The sequence below is a fragment of the Schistocerca piceifrons genome, chromosome 9 (genome assembly GCF_021461385.2).
Source record: "Schistocerca piceifrons isolate TAMUIC-IGC-003096 chromosome 9, iqSchPice1.1, whole genome shotgun sequence".
In the NCBI taxonomy this organism is placed as follows: domain Eukaryota; kingdom Metazoa; phylum Arthropoda; class Insecta; order Orthoptera; family Acrididae; genus Schistocerca; species Schistocerca piceifrons.
In genome coordinates, this window is record NC_060146.1 from 97,954,572 (window position 1) to 97,969,023 (window position 14,452).

Genomic DNA, 14,452 nt, shown 5'->3' on the forward strand with positions numbered 1-14,452 from the left:
AGAGTGAACATAACCAATTATGGTATCAGTACAGTTTTCATCCTTAGCACACAACAAGCTCATTTTATGGTTCACGTAATTTAATGCAGCACAAATTTTAAAACATTCCATAAACACATACTAGCTTATGTTTGGTACCTGATCACAATACTTATTGCTGCATGAATATCTGGTATGGAACCTACTGTGACATACATCAATGATCCCATTAACGTTTTACATCAGTTCTCAATGTCTTCATTTTCATATTATTCTCTTTTCAACACACTTTACTAAATGGGAATAGAAACAGAATTACTTTAATATATATCAAAAACTTTTAATACTTTTTCAAGACAGGAACCTTCACAATTAGTAACAGTACCCTTCAGTAAATTTTGAAAAATTTTCATTTCCAATAAGTTCTTAATCAGACCTTAATCCTTAATTCTTGCTTGAATACAAGCAGTCCTCATAACCACTGCTCACAGATCCTAACTCAGCTATTGCCTTTTTCAAATTTTGACATTCATAATTTGAGGGAGTGCTTTAAACCATACAGAGTGTTTCTAAGCTTACAAACTTAACCATCCATTTTATTGCAACATACAGTAGGTAATTTAAGGCAAGTCTCCACCTATCTCCCCATATCTAATAGCAATACAAACATCCAGCAGATACCTGGTAGAGTTATTCTCATTTGTAGTGTGTCTACAAAAAGGGTTCATAGAGGTCCCACAAAACAACTTTAAAAAATTTTGATTCACAGAACGTACTATAGATCTGTGAACTACTCTTACCTTTAAATAATGTTATTCACATACATATAATTAACTTTGAAATAAATTTGTAAGCTCTACAGTTACTATATCCTACATATACCACATAAAACTACTACAGGAATGAAACAGTAAAGTTGAATATCAGTCTTGGAATATATTCTGAATACAAACATAATGATGTACAATGACCTTCTCTGTGCCAACTAACACCATTTTCGAAACCATCAGTTGTGCAAAATCTGACTTGTGCTTTACCCACATTGCATCTTGAAAGCCATGGATCAAAGCAGCTAAGCCTATATCACAACAGGTTTTTCACCCAGGAAAAACTAAATTGAAATGGGCATATGTGTTGCCACATCTGAACAAATTTATGTACAATCTTCAATTAAAGTATCTGGAACTTGAGTTGATTTACATGTATTCCTGAGGTAACTGGAGTAGTTGAGATACATTTATCCTGTAAAATCCGGATTCTTCTTAACTGCCAGCCTCCGGATTCTTCTTAACTGTCAGCCAGCCACATCTGCTGAGTTCTATAGCCTTCTACAGGTTATTCTCTCTAAATTTTACAACAGAGACCATGTTACAGGTATTGTTATTTCAATGATAATGTATGTGAAAATGGGAGAGGGAAGAAGAAGATGTCATGTATAAATCCATCATTCAACCATCACTTGAATATTGTTTCTTGTTGTGGGAACTTTTCCTAAGTTAATTAACTGTAGAGACAGAAAAATTCAGAGAAGAGTTGCTGTGCTTGTCTTGTGTTTGCTTGGGCAGCACTTGAGTGTCACAGGAATGCTCAAGAAACTGCAGAGGGAGACTTCACAAGAACGACATCTAAGCAAAGGAAGCCTTACTCTTAAAATTCAATTAGCCCTACTACATGTTCCAAAATGAAAACAGATATGCATTATACCAACCTAAATACAACATAATGAGACTGGCCTCAAAATTAAAATAACTCAGGCTCATGCAGTGTTGTAATGACACTCTTTGTATATTACAGTAATATTACTTTTCTGGTCATTCAGATAAAAGGAATGATTAGAGAATATTGCTTACCACTAGGAAAATGAGTTATAATGTTAACTTTCCACCAGAATTACACAGAAAAGCAATATAACAATATACAACATTTTCGTAAGTAAACATTTAATCAGTGACATAAATGTTATCCAATAGTGAATGATCTCTCTGACCATGATGCACAACTAGTCATACTAAATTGTATCATACAAAACATACAAATAAATGAACAAACAACAGAAACTTTCAATGCAGTCTTACAAAAGATTGATTAGAAAGATGTATATAATGTGAAAGACATCAATTCCAGCAAGTTAAATGTATTTATATACTGGATTTGATCAAGCTCTAACAGCTGCTTTCCCAATGAAATGACAGAGTATGGTTCAGATAAGCCCTGGATTATAAAAGGAATCAAAATATGAGCAAGTGAAAGGAAAATGTTTGAAATGATAAAGTAGGACTGAATTTGTATTGCAAGAAACACAGTACTGTACTCAAGAAAGTGATCAAAAATCTCTGTATACTGACTGAAATCAACACCTGAGATAATAAAATTAAATCTATATGAGTAATAGCTAAAGGAGAAATCAGTTAAGCAGTGTGGTGACTTTAATAACAAAGAAAGTAGTCCATTAATACAAGATAGCCAGAGAGGCAATGTTCTTAACAATCACATTGATAATTTTTATAGAAATTTACACTGTTAGAAAGAAGAAACTTTTTAGCTCTATTTTTACACATAATTGTAACTTTTTCTATGCATTTTTGTAGATGGTGCTCCAATTTCGGATTCCCCATGCCGTAGAACTCTGCCACCAACCCGCTGAGGCACTTCACCTCTTCTTTCGCTTCATTATCACTCCAGAAGTGGTGGGAATAAGTGTTAATCACAAAGCATGTGGTCTGCACTCTAAGATGGGTGGGGCATGACAGTCCAACCAAAGTTTGTCTGAAGTACCTGGGTTTGGTGGGAGACATGAGGTCGGGCATTATCGTGAAGCAGCATTACACCCTCTGCCAGTTGTCCTCTCTGGTGGTTCTGCATAGCTTGCCTGAGTTTCCCTACTGTTGAACAAATGGACCAGCACAGCAAAGTCATATATCCTTGAGTTCTGCTCTCAGTATACATGGAGCCCATCAAGGGCAACAATTGTGATACCCCAATTTTTCCATAAAAGCTCTTTCAACTGTACCATAAGAACTCCCAGGAATCCTAGCAAAATATTCACGGATATTGAACCTCCTATTTTGAAGCATTTTGCATTGGACCATTTCGATAACTGCCTCGGAAACTGAAGCTTTTCCACTTTGTTCTTCATTGTGGACCTTCTTCTGACTGGCACTAAACTTCGTGCACTATTTTCAAATGCATTGAACGGATATACACTTGTCACCATACACTTGCGTCAACTGATGATGAATATCCATGCATGGAGTCCCTTACATGTGCAAAAGCAAATTATGAATGAATATTGCACTTGTATGAATCTATGGTGGGCACCTCCTTTGCTGATGGCTCCTTAGCCAATACAGCTGTACACAGCAGTGTTCACAGTTTTTCCTAGCACCTTCCAGTGCAGCTGGAGATCTTTGGGAACATTACTTCAGGATCAACCCTCATAGTTCATAAGATCTGCATGGAAAGTTCAATACTGCAATTCCATCTCCAAATTTCTTCTTGCTTCCCTATACCCCTTGCTCAAAGTACAAATTGAACAACATACAGCGTAGGATACAATGCTGTCTCACCCCCCTCTCAACCACTGCTGCTCTTTCAAGTCCTAAGACTCACAGCTTTCTGTATGTTATCTCTGTTACATTCAAAATACCGAAGAGTGTAATCAAGTCAACATTGTCAAAAGCTTTCTCAAACTCCACAAATGCTATAAATGTATGTTTGACTTTCTCTATCCTGTCTTTTTAGAGAATTTGTAGAGTTGGTATGGTGTCACATGGTTTCTACACTTCTCCAAAACCCACACTGATCTTTCTGAAGGTCGGCTACCATCAGTTTTTCTATTCTTCTGTAAATAACCCACATCAATATTTTGCAACAATTACTTATTAAACTCTTAGTTCAGTAATATTAACACTTGTCAGTACCTGAATTCTTTGGAATTGAAATTATTGTAGTCTTCTTCAAGTCTCTTGGGTTGTTTGTTGTTTTTGGAGGAGGAGACCAGACACCGAGGTCATCGGTCTCATCGGATTAGGGGAGGATGGGAAAGGAAGTCAGTCGTGCCCTTTCAGAGGAACCAACCAGGTATTTGCCTGGATCAATTTAGGGAAATCACGGAAAACCTAAATCAGGATGGTTGAACGTGGGATTGAACCGTTGTCCTCCCGAATGCGAGTCCAGTGTGCTAACCACTGTGCCACCTTGCTAGGTCTTGAAGTCTGTCTTGTATATCTTGCGCACCAGGGAAATGAATATTCAAAGCCATTATCATCACAGTATAATTTCATATTGTAACAGTACATTACACCTACATCTACATCTACTCTCTGCAAACCACAATGATGTCCACAGTGCAGGATATGCCCAATGTACCAGTTATTACCATATCTTCCGGTTCCATTAACATGTGGAGTGTGGGAAGAATGACTATTTGAATGCCTCTGTGTGTGCAGTAATTATTCTAATGCTATCTTCACAATCCCTATGTGAGCAATATTTAGGAGTTTGTAATATGTCCCTAGAGTAATAATTTAAAGCCAGTTTTCGAAATTTTTTAGCAGACTTTCTCATGATAATTTACATCTGTCTTCAAGAGTCTTCCAGTTCAGTTTTTCAGTGCAAGACTCTCCCACAGAACAAATAAATCTGTGACTATTCATGCTGCCCTTCTCTGTATATGACCTATCTGGTATGGGTCCCACACACTCAAGCAATATTCCAGATCAAGTCATACGATTGATTTGTAAGAAATTTTCTTTGTAGATTGATTGCACTTGCACAGTATTCTACCATAAACTGAAGTCTCCACTTCTTTATCCATGACCAAACCAATGTGATCATTGCATTTCATATCCCTACAAAGTGTTACACTCAGGCATTTGTATGAGTAGGCCGACACCAGCAGTGAATCATTGATATTATGGTTATAGGATACTACATTTTTTTCGTTTTATGAAGTGCAAAATTTTACATTTCCGGACATTTAAAGCAAGTTTCCAATCTTTGCACCACTTTGAAATCATATCAGGATCTTCTATCACATAGACCTTCATTACAAACAATTGCATCTTCTGCAAAAACCTGATTTTACTATTAATATTGTCTGCAAGTTCACTAATATAGAAAATGAACAGCAAGGTTCCCATCACATGTCCCTGAGTCACACCCAAAGCTACTTCTACATCTGACAATGACTCTCCACACAAACCAGCATGCTGCGTCCTCCCTACCAAAAAGTCCTCAATCCAGTCGCAAATTTCACTTGATACCCCATATGATCATAATTTTGGCAATAAGTATAGATGTGGTACTGAGGGAAATGCTTTTCAAAAGTCAACAAATACTGCATCTACCTGATTGCCTTGATATAAAGCTTTCAGTATGTCACTGGAGAAAGTGTGAGTAGGGTCTCACATGATTAATATTTCAGGAATACTTGCTGGTTACATTGAGGGGATCATCCTGTTCAAGATATCTCATTACGTTTGAGCTTCAAATATATTCAAAGATTCTGCAACAAATCGATGTTAAGGATACTGGATGGTAGTATTGTAGATCACTTTTACCTCCCTTCTTGTACATGGGTGTGCCCAGTGCATTTTTCCAGAAACTGGGCACTGTTTCTTGTTCAAGTGATGTACAATAGATTATAGTTTGAAGAAAGGTGTGGTGGTGGTGGTGGTGGTGGTGGTGGTGATGGTGGTGGTGGTGGTGGTCATGGTGGTGGTGGTGGAGGGGGGAAATCATCCGTAAATTCTGTATAGAATCCAACAGGGATTCCATCGAGCCCAGGATCCTTGTTCATTCTTAATGATTTCTGCATTTTCTCAACATCACTGACACTAATACTTATTTCACTCCTCTTTTCATTGGTGCTAGGATTATATTGGGGTAGTTCAGCTGGGATTTCCTTTGTAAAGGAACATTTGCAAACAGAGTTAAGTGTTTCTTCCCTCGGTTTCAGTTCCTGTCTCATTCACTAGCGACTCGACACTAACTTTGGTGCCACTAACAGTCTTTACATATGACCAGAATTTCTTTGGGTTCTGTGAAAGATCACAGGTCAGTATTCTGCTATGGCACTGAAGGCTTCACACATTACCCTCTACACAGCCAAATACTTTTCGTTCCGTATCTCACTATCTATAGCCCTATGATTTGTTTTACACATATTATTCATTAATCTCTGTTTCCTACAGATTTTTTATGTAGTTTACAGGACATACATAAATCTTTCTGCTTGTTTTAGTTTATCTTCGTTCTTTGGTAATTATTGTTGCCACAAGTGCATCATGGTCACTGATACAATTTTTGATGTGAATATCATCAAAGAGGTCAGATCTACTCGTTGCCATTAGATCCAATATATTGGCATAATGAGTGGGGTTTCAAACCATCTTTTCTCAGTAGGTTTCAGAGAAGGCATTTAGTAAAATTTCACAGGACATCTTATCATGGACACCACTAATTAAACTGTAATTTTCTCAGTTAATTGTTGGGCGATTAAAGTATCTGCCAATGATTACAGTATGAGTGGTGAACTCATACATATACAAACATACAACATAATTAACACAACATTAGTACTCAATATTATTTTGTGGACCAATATTAAATTCTTGCATTGAATAAAATGTGTGCTGTCTAAGCCAGTTATTTGTGGTGTTTTGAGTACAGTGTCAGACCTCACACATGGGCTGGCAGCCTGTTAAGTATTAGTCACTGTAAACCTAAGCGTATGTAACCAAGTGTGGCAGCTGGGATGTCTGTCTGCTGCTTTTGGTTCCTCTGATGTTGATGAACTGTCATTGTTTATGATGCTGTTCCCTCCCTATGTTTGTATTGAACAATTTAGAATAAAGAGGGGCATTACTATTTGTACTCTTTTTTTTTTTGTAGTATGGTGTACAATTCTTCAATTTTCATTGTAGAATTGTATCTGATTGCCTTCTTTTGCCAACTAAGAACTGTTTTCTTGTTTGTCGTGAATTATTTATTACAGTATTACACAATGTAGATGAAAGAGGACAGCAGAAAAAGGCACCTTGGGCATTGAGCAATACACTGCATGCGAGCACCATTATTGTCATCTTTACTACACAAGAGATGAGAATACTAACAGTGTCTTCCTAACTAACTGTGTACTGTCTGCTCAAAGGTGATTTTCACTTTGATACTTGAGTGTGGCTAAGTCTTTTCCAGCTATAACATGTATTGTGGCATATTCGTATAGAGTGGGCACATACAAAATACCACTTGACAACAAAGAAGCTTTGCACTACACCCCTTGTGACATCCAGAACAGTTGGCCTCCTATTGTTGAACCATATTTTTTTTTCTATCCCTCTTTTATGAGTTGATCAAATAGAATTATGTGCAACAGAGTTACAGTACTTTATCAGAACCATCGGATAGCTTTCTAAGATCCACTACCACAACAATAACATATGACTGTGATTCAAATAAGCAAACACACAGAGTTTACCTTTAAATACAACAACACCTTTCAAAATTCCGAATAAAAATTTAAAAATCCGCAAAAGCAGATAATCTATCAACACATGTAATAAAAGTTAATGTAGCACGCCCCCATATTTCGCTATAGCTGTGCACCCTATTCGTGTAGCACCATAAGGGTTACACGGTATGGTAGCCCTTCATCCCACATCCATGAAAGTGGTTTTGTTTTGGAACTGCACGAATAGGTTTCAAAGATATAGATACCAAATCAGAGCTTCATATCAATGCGCTTACAGAATAGTGCGAAGCAGCTGGGAATCGAGTGCTGAAGTTTCTGTGACTGGCCAGAGTGTTGCACAATGGCTTACAACGTTCTGGAATGTGGTAAAGACTTCCAGAAGGTTTGAAAATCTTCCAGAATGTTTCAGTACATTGTAGAGCATTATCAAACATTTCATTACCCTGCTTTGTGTTGGTGGTGATCTCCAGATCACACCAAAGCTCCAGATGTCAGACTCTCAGATCAGTACCAAACATTGTGTGTCAATAGAATATCAACCAAACAACTGACTTAGTTTGTGCTATGTGCTGCCATCCAGCAGAAGATGGGTAAACAGTCTAGGCAAACAGTATCTATAAGCTGTAAATGTGAATATCTCTGGTAGGCGAGTTGGTAAAGTGTCAGATCGTGCAACTAAAGTTCATGAGTTCAAAACCCTCTGCTGGCAATTTATTTTAACAGATGACATGTGAAATTGTTATATGGGAGAACATTTTTCTGCTATGTAAAAGGATTTTTCAGAGTATGTAGCAGTGTTCTTTTGGTAGCCTGCTTTTGCTTCGTTAGTTGAAAGTAGCAAACCTACAGTGTACATCTGTATAAATAGGTGTGGTTATCTATATAAATATACACTATAGGTTTGGTAGTTTGAACTAATGAAGCGAAAGCAGACTGTCGAAAGGTCATTGCTACAAACTTGGAAATGTCCTTTCCCTATCCCTTACACAGGTATGTTTTGCCTATGCTCTGTACCTCTGATTTTACTATTAATTACTGTTCATGCATCTTCTATTGGATGACAGCATACATCACAAACTAAATCAGTGTTTTGGTTGATACTCTATCAACACATGATGTTTAGTACCAGAGTGTCTGACATCTGGAGGTTTAGGCATGTCAGAAGTGAATATGTAGGCAATGATGAGACAACTGCTGCATGAGTTCCCATCTGTCAAATGCTTCTGGATTCAATAAAAGTTATGGACTCTGAACGGACACTGATTATGTATTCATTACAGTAGTTAGCAGCCTTACCAAGGGAGTATTCTGTCAACTTGAGGATAAAAGCACATTTTCACCTTCTCTTCTGCATCACTCAGTGACTGACTTGTACTGTCACATATTAGTGATCAAAATAAACATCATACAAATAATCATCAATGCAGATGACATTACTTTCCATTCGATGTTCGTATCGTCGATATTCCTTTGAGCAGTGTACGATGTGGTGCACTTGTGGTGATGCCAGGTGCAGCTCAACTACACTCAGTGCTGCACAAAGCTCAAAAGGAATACCACAGACAATCAGAACAACCGGTTATAATCCAAAGAAACCATCACTTCATGTAGAAGTAACTTTATTTCTCAAAACGATGATGATACCCCTCTTCTCACAAACATGAAGTTTGTCATGGTTCATTTATATTCTATGATCTATGATGGGAAGGGACTTTCTGATCGGTCCAGTAATTTTACTCAGGATTATTACTGATAACACCACATAAAATCTTGTATCCTATCACTGTGTTACTGTATTTTTGGAAATCTATTATGGTCAATCAAGGGAAAGTGAAAATGAAATAATGTTAAGTGGAAGTGGACTGTTTAAGATTGTGAACTGTGTAGATAGTGGCATTTCAGTGTGTTATGCAAGATTAACATTTATCCGGATGCTGTTATGTAACAGTGGAGAAGATACTGCCTGTGGTGAACTGACAAGTAAGAAACAGAGCAGTGAAGAAATGAAACAAATCAGGAGTGAGAAGTGTGTTTAGCTTCAAAACCTAAGAGAATGAACAAACTGAAAAAAAAAAAAAAAATTAGGAAAGAGGATCAAGTGAGACACTCAGCAAGCCGACGTGGAGAAACTGCTGAACAAACAACATTATGAAACAGAATACATATGGTTACAATGAGTTAAGTTCATGAAAGGCATCAATCACAAGCACAGGAGCAGAATATTAGTGTATGAGAAGTGAAAAGGAGATGTGGAGATTATAGTTTGGCAGATGGATCATTCCATTATGATACCACTTAAGATTACAAACACAAACACGTCATCACTTGCAAAATGGATCAAGTGCTTCAGGACTGTGGCACCAAGAAATACTTTAGTGAAACACCAGGAATGTGTTCCTTGAGCAGAAAATTTCAATTAATACCACTGAAGGCATCTCTACAAGAATTATACGATGTCTGGGGAAAATACCAAGTCAGAACATTTTCTATAAAATATGAGAGGAAGCAATACCTCCTTTGAAATAGCATCATTTTGTGCTACTTACATGATCAGTGAAGAACATAAATTCACCACTCTGTTTTCAATTAATGGGGAAGTGTCATGGAGTGAGATCATACCATTGCCAAACAAATATTATACATTTTTGAAAGTATATTCCATTGGCAATGAGCAAATGGAAATTCCACTGCTCACTCTATTTCACAATTTTACCATTTTATGTATGAACATTTTGCAATGTTCCTGAATGTTTTAGGATGATCTAAAATATTTGCAATATTCGTGTTGTTCTATAAAGAAATGTGTAACAACCAAGTAGTACACAAAAACAATTCAAGTAACACAAATATGGTTTTATTCATAACCTGTAACAATAACAGAAATAAGTCTCAATCCACATGTAACAAGACACAGAACAAATGATGTAAGTGGTACAACTAGAAGAACAGAGAGGATCACTCAGTGTTTCTCTGCGCATTTATATGCACAAGTCCCCAGCAGATGGTGCACTAGACACTACATGGTGCCCAAACCTCCCATAGGGGGCCTCCAGCGGCTGCCCTGGGCTGATACATTTGACGACCAATTCAAGCACACATGCGCAGTAACATGATCTCTCCATAGTCATGCTAACTAGTAGCAGCTTACAGAATACTTCATTTCAAATTAGGTTACTGTAATTTAATTAAGTGGTTTGAACAGTACTTAGAAATAGTTTCGAGCATTCGAGAGTATATTTGAGTATCAAATACTAACATTTTTATGATATTTGAATTTTTATTTAAATTAAACCAAGCAAACTACTGGCAGTGAGCCAGATGTCTCTCGTGGTGGCTGCCTCAGATTCTGCAGAAAACAAATTGGCCTCTGTGGTCATTGTCTGGAATGTGTACTAAGATACAAGGTGAGTGCGGGCCAGGTTTAGCTAGAAGGTATTTGTGCCACCTGTGACAGACAACATGGCCACCCACTGGATGTTGATATATGGTTGGTTGGTGAGTGGCGGAGACAGACCAGTTTTCCTGAACTCCACAGACAAGATCTCACCACCTGACATGCTCACATCTCAACAACCACCCTCACATAATATCCCTTAGCAAATTCCACTCCTGCATTTTTCTTCACTATACCCCCTTTTCACTCACCATCAATTATTGTTGTCATACACTCTCAGGTGGCTACCCCTTCACATATGCCTACCCTCACTATAATCACACATGGGTGTCTCTCAGACTGGGACTGCCTTTCCTTTCTAACGTTCTTCAGTCTATCCTCCTCTCCTCTCCAGGTAAGGAACTACTTGTTCCTAAAGCAAGAACAGTGTCATCACTTCTACTTTTGTGTGTTTCTATTCACAATGCTAAACATTTGACCTTTTGAAGTAAGTGCTGGCTGTGCATGATATTACAGAGATTCTTAGCTTGAATCAGTAGATAATAACAGCAGATAGATAATCTTAGAAGAAGCACAGAGGTTTTTCCAGAGATAATATTTCTCAGCTACCATGGTTTGTTATGAGTATAATTTACAGTAGCAGCTTGTAGTGGCTCCTTCTGCTAGTTAATGTGTAACTGATATTTATCAGTTTTTTCGTGTCACATCTTCACACCCCCAATGCCTTTCCTAAGGGTGATTCAGGTATGTTACCTGGACAGTATTTTTATACACATCATGAGTCATAAATGTACAAAATTTGAGTGAAATTGCTCGAAATTTTCCTGAGCTAAGCTTCTGTGTCACCCACTCTTCCCTCCTATCTCTATGGGTGGCTGGTTGTTGTTATCCTCACAGGCTGAGCACAACTCATTACAGATTAATTGTATTCAGTTGAATGGTATGAAAACAAATAGAAGACAAACAAACAGGTATTCATTTTTATAGATGTTGTATTTCTGAATAAATAAACTCAAAAGTAGAAAATTACTCACAACTAACCATGTAAACTGATCCTTCACACAATCTGCTCTCTTCACAGAACCCATACTAAAGCAGTCCGTTCTGCAGCAATGCTCCAAGAAGAGGCATATTAAAAAGGATTGTCACTGTTTTTTTAAAGTTTCCACCTTTGGTTTTTTGCTACTTTTTAACTGCATGCCTGGTGTGTATTTTTTATTACAGCAGTTTTTAATAACAAATTTGTCGCAAGTCATCAGACTCGGGTTTCAAAGAGGGAGATTGCCATTCCAGGGGCACCTGGGAGGGTGCTTGTCCTGGGACTTACAACTCTTTTTCTTCTCTTTTGGTGGCGGAGGAGAGTAGGGCACAGAGGGAGTCTAGGATTGTGAAAGATCCAGATCCGAAAGAGAGCAAGAAATCTCAGTATGCACAGATAGATGGTGTGTCTCGTGGCTAAGGTACAGTAGTTGGTTTCCAGTCCAAGAGACACCATGGAGAGGGGGCCCAGTGTGGGGGTGGGGGGGAGGGTGCAATCACCGGCAGGTGCCAAAGAATGGGGCCACTTCTTCAGCAGGGAAGGGGAAGTGGCTCCTCAAGGGGAGGGCATGGGAAGTGCAGTGGACAGGGAGGGGAGAGGGGGATAGGGCTGTTGTAAGAATGTGGTATGAGTGGGAATGGATTTTGTTGTTGTTGTCGTTGACTTCAGTGCAAAAATTGTTTTGATGCAGCTCTCCATACTACTCTATCTTGTGCAAGCTTCTTCATCTCCGAGTAACTAGTGCAACCTACATCCCTCAGTCTGCTTACTGATATTATCTCTTCATCTCCCTTAACGATTTTTAGCTCAGACACTTTCTTGCAGTACTTAATTGGTGATCCCTTGACTCAGAGAATGTCCCCCAACAACCGATATCTTCTTTTGGACAGATTGTACCACAAATTTCCCTTCTCCCAATTCTGCTCCATACCTCCTCATTAGTTATGTGCTCTAGCCATCTAATCTTCAACATTCTTCTGTAGCACCACATTTCAAATGCTTCTATTCTCTTCTTGCCTAAAGTGCTTATCATCCATGTTTCACTTCCATACATGGCTACATTCCATACATGTACTTTCAGAAAGGACTTCCTGACACTTAAATCCTAACGCAACATTAACAAATTTCTCTTCTTGGGAGATGCATTTCTTGCCATTCCTAGTCTTCATTTTATAGCCTCCCTACTTTGACCATCAGTTATTTTACTGCCCACATAGCAAAACTCATTTACTACTTTAAGTGTCTCATTTCCTAATATAATTCCCTCAACATCACCTGATTTAATTCGACTACACTTCATTATCCTTTTTTTGCTTTCGTTGATGTTCATCTTATATCCTCCTTTCAAGGTACTGTCCATTCGGTTCAGCTGCTCTTCCAAGTGCTTTGCTGTTTCTGCCAAAAGTGCAGTGTCAGTGGCAAAGAATGTAATGGAGGCAGAAGTTGATGAAAGTGACACCAGATGGAGTCTCTCATGTTTTTGTCAAGCCTCAGCAGAAGACAAGCCATCCAGGGACTTGTACTCTTGGACCTTCTTTCCTCCCTTGTAAGTTGGGCGATCTGGCAAGTGAGGAGTGTGCAAGTCATCACAATTGACACACACAGGTGGAAGAAAACAGGTGCTTCTGTCATGGAGTGGCTTTCACAATCACCACACAGGGGGTCCTCCATACAGCGGGGAAGACTTATGCCCAAAAAGCAAGCACTGAAAGCACCTCGTGGGTGGTGAGACTTATGGCTTCGCATCACATCTGTAGCACATAACCTTGACCTTCTCTGGGAGGGTATCCCTCTCAAAAGCCAGACTGGAGGCACCAGTATTGGTTCGCTCGTCTTTATGACCATTCTGCACACATAAAAAAATAATGAACTCCAGATTAGCCTAAAGTTCCTGATCAGTTTTGAAAATGAGGTCCCTATGAAAAACCATACTGGGACATTGCCAAGATCATTGCAAGCACAAAGACCTGGGAAGGGGGAAGAAATTCATGCCATAGACACTAGGAAGAGAGTTCTTGACCAAAACGCTCAGACTAGAAACAGAAAATTTAGACATGGAGGTCAAACATCAATTGGGGAACTACACACCAAAAAGGATGAAAGAACTGGCAGAAGGAACAGAATTGCAAGCAATACAGGGAAACAAGTGGATAGCCAGGTGGACATAAATCAGGACACAGAAGAAGTGGAAGAATGGGGTAGCGGGGGAGCGAGTATAGGGAGAGAGGTACAGGGTGCAGGAAATGCAGCCAGTGAAGGAAAAATGGGCTGCAATAACACTGGGTCCAGTATGCACCACACAAAAACTCATGAAAAAACTGTGAGCCCCCTCAGGGGGGTGAACAAATCTTTTAAATTTTTTGAAGTGTATTTAACTGGTGACAAACAAATAGAATTTCCATCCTCAAATGTTATTTATGAATATTTTGGATTTTTCTCAAATGTTTTAGGATGTTGTCAAATGTTTTGGAATGTTCTCCGTGTTCTGTAAAGGAATTGTAAGTGGATACAGAATGCTTCATTTCAAATTAGGTTATTCTTGATTAATTATGTCAATTTAAGAATA